Source organism: Nelumbo nucifera, chromosome 1, assembly GCF_055504915.1.
Source record: "Nelumbo nucifera cultivar China Antique chromosome 1, China Antique-T2T, whole genome shotgun sequence".
Classification (NCBI taxonomy): domain Eukaryota; kingdom Viridiplantae; phylum Streptophyta; class Magnoliopsida; order Proteales; family Nelumbonaceae; genus Nelumbo; species Nelumbo nucifera.
In genome coordinates, this window is record NC_142649.1 from 130,731,609 (window position 1) to 130,741,599 (window position 9,991).

Genomic DNA, 9,991 nt, shown 5'->3' on the forward strand with positions numbered 1-9,991 from the left:
GAAAAAAAAAAGGATAGAAGCAGGCAAGACCAGAATTTTGAGTCTTCAACCAAATTCAGATTTTTATATAGCACTAAAAATTTGTTTGGAGAATGAACATCGATGGACTGGTTTTGGGTTGGACCCATCCAAATTAAAATCAAGTTGGGCGGATTAAATGGACCAATAAGATATATTGAATTGGGCCAGTCCAGACTTAATGGTCCAAAGTATTTATTGGATTGGATTAGACCTGGTCTATCCATAATAGAGTTATATTGGACTGGGTCAGATTGAACCAATATCTGACCCATAAGATAAGAATATAGATGTCAATGGACCAGGCTTGTCCTAGTTGATGCTCTGAGGGGTGGCTCAGTTCTTATGTTGGCTGGTTTGTCCCAGCGAAGATGCAGATCTGAATCCCGCTACCATTGACTTTGGAAAGAGAGTTCTGAGTAAATACCAAAAACAGTGTGGATGCTGTGCTATTAAAAAAAACAAATGAAATGTGGGGGATTCCAGCGATTGACCGGTACCAAAAAAAGTACCAGGTTTGTATTGGAACAAATATAAATTAAAATCAATTTGAACTTGACTAGTTTAAAATGGTCCAAAGTATTCATCAGATTAGATTGGACCAAATCTGGTCCAATTGACACTCCTACCTACACTTATTGTTTTGCTTTGGGTGAATTTGATTGGCAAGAGAGAACTTTGTATACTTGTATTTTGGGGCAAGGCAAGCTATACCCTCCTTCGTTATTAAGAACTATGCTTTTGAAAATGATTAGAACACTTAAATATATCCTGAATTTTTCATTAATTGACTGAAACACAACTGAGTAATTCAAAGACTTAAAGATTCTTTGTAACTCTTTTAGCCATTTTATTTTCTTTCAGATTTTCAAAAAGAACCAAAAAGATAATAAATCCCAACAAGATTTAGCATTTAGGTATCACAGAATAACACTTCTCCTGCCACCCATTCCCATGTTAATCCCTATCAATCCACCAGGCCACCAAAAGACAATGCATCTGTTCATTTTTTTTCTGGGAAAAATGGAGGCTGCAGCAACATCCTCTGATTCCAGCAACTTTTCCCAAAAGATCATGGCAATAGTTGTCGGGGATACCTGTGAGAGCGAGAGTATTGAGTTTCTCCAACAGTTATTTTCATGATCTTTTGGGGAAGAGATAGTAGTTAAAAATAAATAGAATTTTGGTAATTATGCGTTATGGTTGTATATATTAATGGGGAAGAGAAACTTTTAGCTACTGACTGACAAACAGACAAACTATGCCCAATTTGAATTAATTTTGATTTGTTCAATAAAAAGAAACAAAGGTTATTCACTTTTCCCTGACAAACATGGGGTAGGTAAGGAACATCAACATTTCATTACTCTCGTATGTTAAAAGGGTAAATAAGATTTTTAAATTTTTTAGAAAAATTTACATTTAAAGTTCCACCAATCAAGGTTACCCTAAAAACAAAAACCTCCCAAGTAAGCAATATCTTCTATAATTGACCTTTTTAATTAGCTTCTACATAAAAAACTTGTCCACTTACAAAGCATGTGTTTACAACTGTGGGTGTTTATTGAATAAATAATGTTACATATGTGCCACTTCAGCATTTCTTCCATTATGTGAATTCATAGGCATAGTGGCTTGCAAAATTAGACTTCAGTTTATGTGTGTATCTACCATTGGGAGAAACTTCATTTTAACGCTTCTCCCAACAAGTAGGCGTTTATTCACTGTTTTGTTGTTGTGACATTTACTGGCACTTAAGTGTCAATAAACGGGTTCATCATTGTTTTTCTCGGTTTTCCAAACAAATCAAGTACAAAACGTTCAGTTAATAAATGTCCATGATAACACATACAAAGTTTATCTCTTTAGTTAGCTTCATTCTACATCAAAAACTCACCCACTAGAGAGAGTTCAAATCAGCCCCCCACAACGTCCCACAGAACATCCCCAACCTGTATTGGGAACATCTCCCAATGATAATACCAGAAATGATGATATCATTATCGGGAAACGTTCCAATACACAGCAGGAATGTGCTGTGGGATGTTACCGGGGACAATGTTGTGGGGAGCTGATTTGATCTCCACTAGAAAGCTTCGAATAATACAAACTTGTAAAGGTTAGACTTGTGCTACTTCGGGGTACAACTTGTGGTTTTGTTAAAATTTAAATAAACTCAACCCAAAGATCAAGCCCAAAACAGTATAAAATGTTAATTCAGGCCAACCTGTGGGATTTAAGTTATTTCTTCTAGCAGAATATATATATATATATATATATATATATATAAGGGCATTTTGGGACTTTGCATTACAATGAAAGTTGGAATAAATAAATAAAGACCTCCTAGCCCCAACTCCAATTCAAAGTTGGAATAAATAACATTTCTAATAGGAATTGGCTACTATTAAGTGTTTTTTAATGTATGAATATGAACAATCAATTAAGTATTTTCATGTGAAAAGACATAAAAGGGTAACCAATTTGAGGGGTAGTAACTCAAACTGCCCCTATACTTTCTTTTTTAACCCGGCTAAAATTTCCCATTCTTTCTAGAAATAGGCTTAGACATACCAGTCAAAAAAAAATCTTTGCCAAAATACAAGGAAAATGTATAATGAGAAAAAAGCACTTCTCATTAAAGTGTCCAAATGAGAAGCCCATACCAAGCCATTGATTTCGAGAACACCAAAAACCTTTGCTTCTATGCAATTTAAGTTCCAAACATATCATGCCATAGATTTCGAAAATACCAATGATCACACCCGGGGTTTAAGTTTCCAAATGTGGCCTTTCTTTTCTTCATTAAAAAAAGTAAAAGAAAGAAGTCTTTTCTTCATAGAAATTGATCCGTGGCCCTAGCTTTATATTGGCCGTTTTTGTTACAACTGATCTCTCGATTTTCCTTAATAGAGTCCTTGATAGTTAATGATTTTTGGACCTAGGCAAGATAATGGTATTTTGGGATTTATGTAACTTTTTCGAAAAAACAAATAAAATGTGTCCATGTTTTGTTAGCCCATGGATATATAAGGGCAAAAGGGTCTTTTTCTATGCCAATATATACGTGAAAGGAGATGGCCAAGCCTACTTATAAAAGGTAGAGGAAATTTTAGACAATTTCTGAAAGTATGGGAGAAGTTCGAGTAATTCCCCTCTTTTCTGCTTGGTTCACCAATATGGCTTTAGGCTTTTAGCCCCCATAGGCATGAGGTAGACCAAACCTATAGCTAATGGGTTAGTCAAGGTTAATAGAGACTCAAGGGTGAGAATATTTTAAGGTGCATGTAAAGCCCATTAGCCATACAGAGCCCAATGCATGGTTCCATGAAAATGATTTTTGTGTTTTGTTTTTCTTTGTTTATTTATCTATTTATTTATTTTTATATTTTTTGGGGGGTATTATGCTATTATATATTATACATAACAAGGGATTAAGGGGTGAGGACAGAACAGGGTGCACTTTCGGTCCAGAGAACCTATAGTTAGGTGGCTTTGATGTCGCAGCTCCATATTCTAGAGAGAGAGAGAGAGTTTCATGATTGATCATTGATTATATATAGTGGATCAAGATGAACAAAAATGGAATTGCGAAATACATAAAAAACTAGTTGAGACCTGTGCATCGCTTTGTTAAAAGTAATTGTGGCAAAATGAACCTTGCAACAATCCCAATTGGGTCAAGCGAGAACAAGCCCAATCCAAATATTATTTTTTTTATTATGTTTTATTGAATAAATTAGTGTCAAAATTAATATTTATTAATTTAAAACTATTTTTTTACACTATTAATTTTACGGAAAAGTATGGATAAGCCCAATGCAGATTTCTAAATTCTACTCCAGATCTATAAACATTCAAAATATCAAAAACCCTCATTCTATACACCAATGCCCGCCCGTGAATTGGCATCAATTCCAATCTGACACCCACTCCAACTGTACTTTGGGCCTAAAGATTCCGACCCTGGGCTGAACCATCATTCTCCCTTAATTTTATTAATAAATTTATAGTAATATTTAGTTTTATTAATTTTTTACTAAGTTTTATTATTTTATATTAGAACTTTTAATGTTGTTATTTTTAAATTGATTTTAAATATTAAAATATATTTATTATTTTTATTAATTATATTTGTAGTTTATTATTATTGTTATTATTATTACTATTATTACCATTATTATTATATTTATTGATTTTATGATTATTTTGAAAATACAATTTTAATGGATACTAAATTATATAAATTGATTTTAGAACTAATAATTTCTTTCAAATATTTTTTTGTTTTATTAATAAACTTGTATTAATTAGAATTAAAATGGATGGAAGCTAAGTAGCGATGATCATGGGGAAAGCCAAGTCAGCCCTAAGCTGGGCTTAGCACATGTTATAAGGCTTTCTCAAACTTAGGCTTGACCTGGGTTCTAGGCCGAAAAATAAGCCCATACCCAATCCTACATGGGCCTGCATTAGGCTTAGCAATTGTAATAAGTGCTATAGCCTAGGCTTGAATAGGGTCGGGCTTAAATTCGAGCCAATGAATTTTTTGTATAAAATAGTAAATATATAATAATATTTTATATTATAGGTCAGATAATATATATAAACATTATTTGATATATTATAATATAAATATTATATATTATATGTGCTATAAGTATGTATAAATAATATAAATATGTGCAAGCCATGCAGGGCTCTGGCCAGGCTTGAAGGGTTGGGTCCAAACCCAGCCATATAGTTTGTTGTGCTAATACAGGCCCATGCTGAAAATGACCATCCCTAAAGGTATGTGAATTTTAAATTAATAAATTATAGTTAATTAGTTAAGATTAATTAAATTATAGTTAATTATATACTTTATTTATAAATAAAATAATTATCATATTATGTTTTACTAACAATATAGTTAATAAATATAACCTATTAATAAGACTTGATTTGATTATATATGAGTAATATATTATATTTATACTGGAAAAAGTAATTATTACTTCCCTTTAATAGATAACAAGGACCTTTTGAAAAAATAACACCCACCTATAACAGAAAACCCAAAAAAAAAAACACACCAATTTGTACATCAAAGGAATTCTAAAAAAATGGGTCATTTAATACTCTCATTAAGTTTCCATTAATCTCTTTTGTTAAGCTAATTGAAAGTTTTACTCGCTAAACAAAGAAGTCTCCATTAAGTGGAATTATATAGAATTAGGAAAACACAAAATCAAGAAAAAAGAGAGAGAGAAAAGGTATGGAATTCACGTCAGACCATTCCGCTTTAATATATAGAACATTCCGTTTTAATATATACATATAGATATATGAATGAGTTTGAAAGTAGCGTCTTCAAAATCTTCAATAACCCTAAAGTGGCAGCAAATGAGATTTTGATGCTAATTAATTAGTTCAGAACTTTCTTCCAACCAACGCAAGAGATTGCTGATTATTTTATCGTACCATGTAGAAGATGGACGTCATTAAACATAGAAAAGTTTTGATCATTCCTTTAAAAATTGACCCAGAATCGGAATCGCTAGATTCACCAATTGGTTTGCCTGTCTGGTTGGAATGGATCAGTCCATAATGTTTTAAAAATTAAAAAATCAAAATAAAAACTGAACAAAAACTATTGTCTAGATTGACCTGGTCAGGTTGACAGTTCTTTAAATCAATGGATCGCTGATCAATTTAATAGTTTTTTGAAAAATAACGATTCAGGGCTGAAAAGGAACCAATACACTCGGTGACTTTTAGGCCGAAAAATATAACGGAAAAGTATGCTACAGCTCACTACAGAATTCTGAAGTTTATTGCAGATTTATAAAAATTCAAAATATCAAATACCCCCACCCTATGCACCAATGCCGCCCGTCAATTGGCATCAATTCTATTTGACACCTACCCCAACTGTACGTTGGGCCTAAGAATTCTGATGCTGGACTGAACCATCATTCTCCCAAAATATAACCATCTAGGTCAAAGACGATTTAAAAGTTTTAGTATAAGATTTCTTCCATTGATCATGAAACATGCTCCTAATTTTCATTGCTGTACAGGGTTTTTTTTTTTCATTGGATAAGTTTATTTTAAAAACCCAAAGGTTTTTATTGCTTTGAATCCTCCAACAATACAGGAATCAAGAAATGAGGAGCCAAACGTATTGGTTGGAGATTTTGCAAGCAAATTTAAAGTGCAAATAATGTAAAACCTTGTATATGGTTAGAAGGAGTATAAGTATATTTGTATTATGCATATTTCTAAACGTTGTAATCGTATTATGCATATTTGTATTATTTTGTATGTTTTTGCACCATACATATTTGTATTTGTACTAAGCTCAATTTTTGTTGAGTTCACCAATTATGCTCAATTTGGAAGGAGTACAAATATATATATCAAGGATTTAGGTATTGATACGATACTCCTGATACGGGGTGTATCGTATTTGTATCCATGATCATGGATACAGGATACGCTATGACCGAATATGTATCCAACAGGTCATGCGTATCAGTACGATACACTTCCGTATCGGGCCGTATCACACCGTATCTAATATGGTCCGATACACACCGATATGGAGGTGTATCTATGTATAGTTTGAAAAAATTCTACATTGAGTACTATTGGATTGTTTTTCATCTTTAATACAAGTTAAAAAATAGTATTATGAAAACTGAAATAAATAATTTAAGATTTAATTTTTCCAAAAAATTAATAAAAACTAAAAATTATAAAAATAATATATTTCATCTACCTTAGATGATTTATATATTTTATCTTATACATAATTATATGTTAATAATGAAAACATAGTTATTATTTGAAAAAATAGAGTTATTATATAAAAATACTAAATAAATAAATAAATTTTCACAACAAAATTAGTGGAAAAAAGAAAATTATAATTATAAAACTGAAACGAATAATTTAAGATTTAATTTTCCCAAAAAATTAAATAAAAAATGAAAATTAAATATAATTTATTTTATCTACCTTAAATGATTTTTTTGTTTTATTTTACAATAATGTGTAAAATAAAAACATTATATGTTAAAAATGAAAATAGATTTATTATTTAAAAATACCAAATTAATAAATATTCAAAAAAATAATAAAAATTGAAAATTATAATTATAAAATTGAAAGAGTGATAATTATTGTACAATGTTTGAATGTTTTTGAGTCCTAGTATTGTTTATTGTAATATTTCTCTTCATATAACTTATTGAAGTATGTGTTGGACAGTTTCGTATGCCCTTAGCTTCAATCAGAATGATGTACTTTAGGAGTTTATTGTAAATGAATAAAAGTGTATATTTGGTTCATGTTCCCTTGGTATGTTTTTGTGTAATACCCATAAACTGGACACTTAATGAGACTCGTGTTAGTTTAGAATATTCACAGCTAGTGGGTCGGTCTAGGGAGACCTATCCTGATAAGGCTGACACTGTGGTGCCACCAAGTCGGCTGGGGTGGCCTGTCTCAGCTGCCAGGGTGAGACCCTAGGCACATACAGTGTAGGATTAATTGAATCTATGAACTGGACCAGATTTCTAGTATTGCCCTGGACCTTGGAGATTGATGGGCAAAACTGGAAAGTTACACCCGACCCCTAGACTCGATTATGATACTGCACTAGGTGTCGGATTGGGCTGTCTTTGATGTACCAATCAGTGAGATCCTTAACGGGGGTCAAAACCTGGGTATGTTGGGACAGTCTGAGAATTCATCTGAGTGGGTGATCATAGTGACAGGATCAGCCCCTTTGTCGGACAAAGGTAATGATCGGGGATGCACTCTCACTGATGGAAACCAAGACTGCCGGCAACCGATTTCAATCGTTGAGATTTGTTTTGCAAAGTATATTTTATATGAGATATAAAAGTATATATATTATGGTTTATAAAATGTTTGCAAGAAGGTTTTAATTCCCGGGATCCATATAAGTGGAGAGTGCAACACTATTCCTTGAAGCCGAGGGAAAGTTTCTCTTTTGTCGGGCAGTGTATGATCATTATGGGCTGAGAGGTTAAGTGTAAGACCATTGAGGATAATACCCGATGGGCTAATCTTGCATCTGCCCATAGTCCCTGGGTGTTACAAGGTGGCTTGGCCCAGGGACCAGTTAAGGTAAGTGTTGGGCTCATAGAGCCCATTTGATGGGTTTCAGGGGGTGCACTATTCATAGCAATGTATTCGGCCAGGCCTTGTAACAAAGGTTGGGCCGAACCCATGTGGCTGATGTATAGCTCAATGCTTGGGTCCCACGCCATACAAGGAAGCCCAACTGGGCAGCAGTTAGGAAGGTTAAGTGAGCACATAAGCTTAGTGGGCCTAAAGCCCATTTCGAACTGGGCTATTTAATTAGTTAAATATGGGGCGAATTCTGAGATGGATTAGTAAATAGAATAAGGTCTTAACCCTATCCACTCAGAGAGTCCAGATCTGAATATGATTCAGATCTAGAAACCTCTTAATGAGATTAGGAGAAAGCTAATCTAATCTGCAGATAAGATAAGGGTTTATCCTTATCACCTAAAGGGATGTCTAATCCAAATCAGATTTGGATAAGCAAGTCCTAATTGGATTAGGAGCTGATCCTTTAGGGTTACAAGAGAAAAAAGGGGCGGCAACCTTTGAGAGAGATAATTCACATCCTCCTTGAGAGCTGAAAACACAGAAAAAAAGAATTAAGCAACGTTGCAGAATTCTTTCTTGTCGCCTCCTTGTTCTTGCCGCCCTGTTTGCCAGTTCGATCTTCAGTTGTGGGAGAAGTCAAGATTCGATCTTGATATTAGTTCTTTGAGAAAGAATTGATAGGAAGTTGTGCTCACGTGTCATCCTGTTGTTTCTTGCGAATGACATAATTCTTGGAGAATAATACTGTTGATTCTGCTCCATCCTGCACTGCGCCATCTTCAGTGGGAGCAGTCTTTGGATCCTTCCTTGGGCGTGAACACCTTCGTTGGGAGATATTGTTTCTCTGTATTAGGTATAATCCTCTTCTACTCCTTTTGGTTCAGATCTGGTTCAGTTTATGGTTCAAAAATGATCATTGAAAATATGATTTTCTAAATAGAGAATGCAATTCCCAGTTGAAGGGAGAGAAAAATTTTTGAAATTCGCCCCTTTGTTCCGCAAGATTTGGGCGTCCATACGATGGATCTCTCATCCCTTCAGTATGCATTTCTCATGTTTTTATATCTTATTCGTAGATAATTAGCTTTTAGTTTAGTATGATTAATGTATTTATATGATTTGTATGCATTTTACTAGCATATCCAAGCGTTTCTAAATCTTTCGTTCGTATCCATGCGTTTCCAAAGCATATGCATATCTATATCCATATCCGACTTATCTGATACGATACTTGATAATGATACTTTGATCCTTGATATATATATATATATATATATATATATATATGCATATCCCTGTATTTTGTATTTTTAAATCTGTATTTGCATTGTACATATTTGTATTTATACTTTTCCCTAGGGCTATGTTTGGTTACAGTGCAATTTTATTTGCAATAGTACAAATGTATGGAAGTGCAAATGAAAAAAATGCAAATTTGATTTAATTTTGTTTTGGATTTTTTTTATTCTACTTTGAGTTTTATTTTAGTTCATTTTTATTGCAACTAAACAAAGTAAGGTAAAATTTGAAACAAAAATAAATCAAAACTTGCACCCAAATCACTTGCACTACCTTAGTTTTGCATCAGTGCAAATGAATTTGCAATGCAAGAGTACAAATACAAATATGTAGAGTTCAAAACCTTGTATTTTGTATATATTTTCACCATACATATCTGTATTTGTACTCTTTCCAAACTGAGCCTTTTCCTTCCAAATGGAGCCCAAAGTTCAGTTTGAAAAGAGTACAAATGCACCTATATAGAATACAAATATATACAAAATAATATAAAATACAAGATTTTTCACTTTAACATATTTGTATT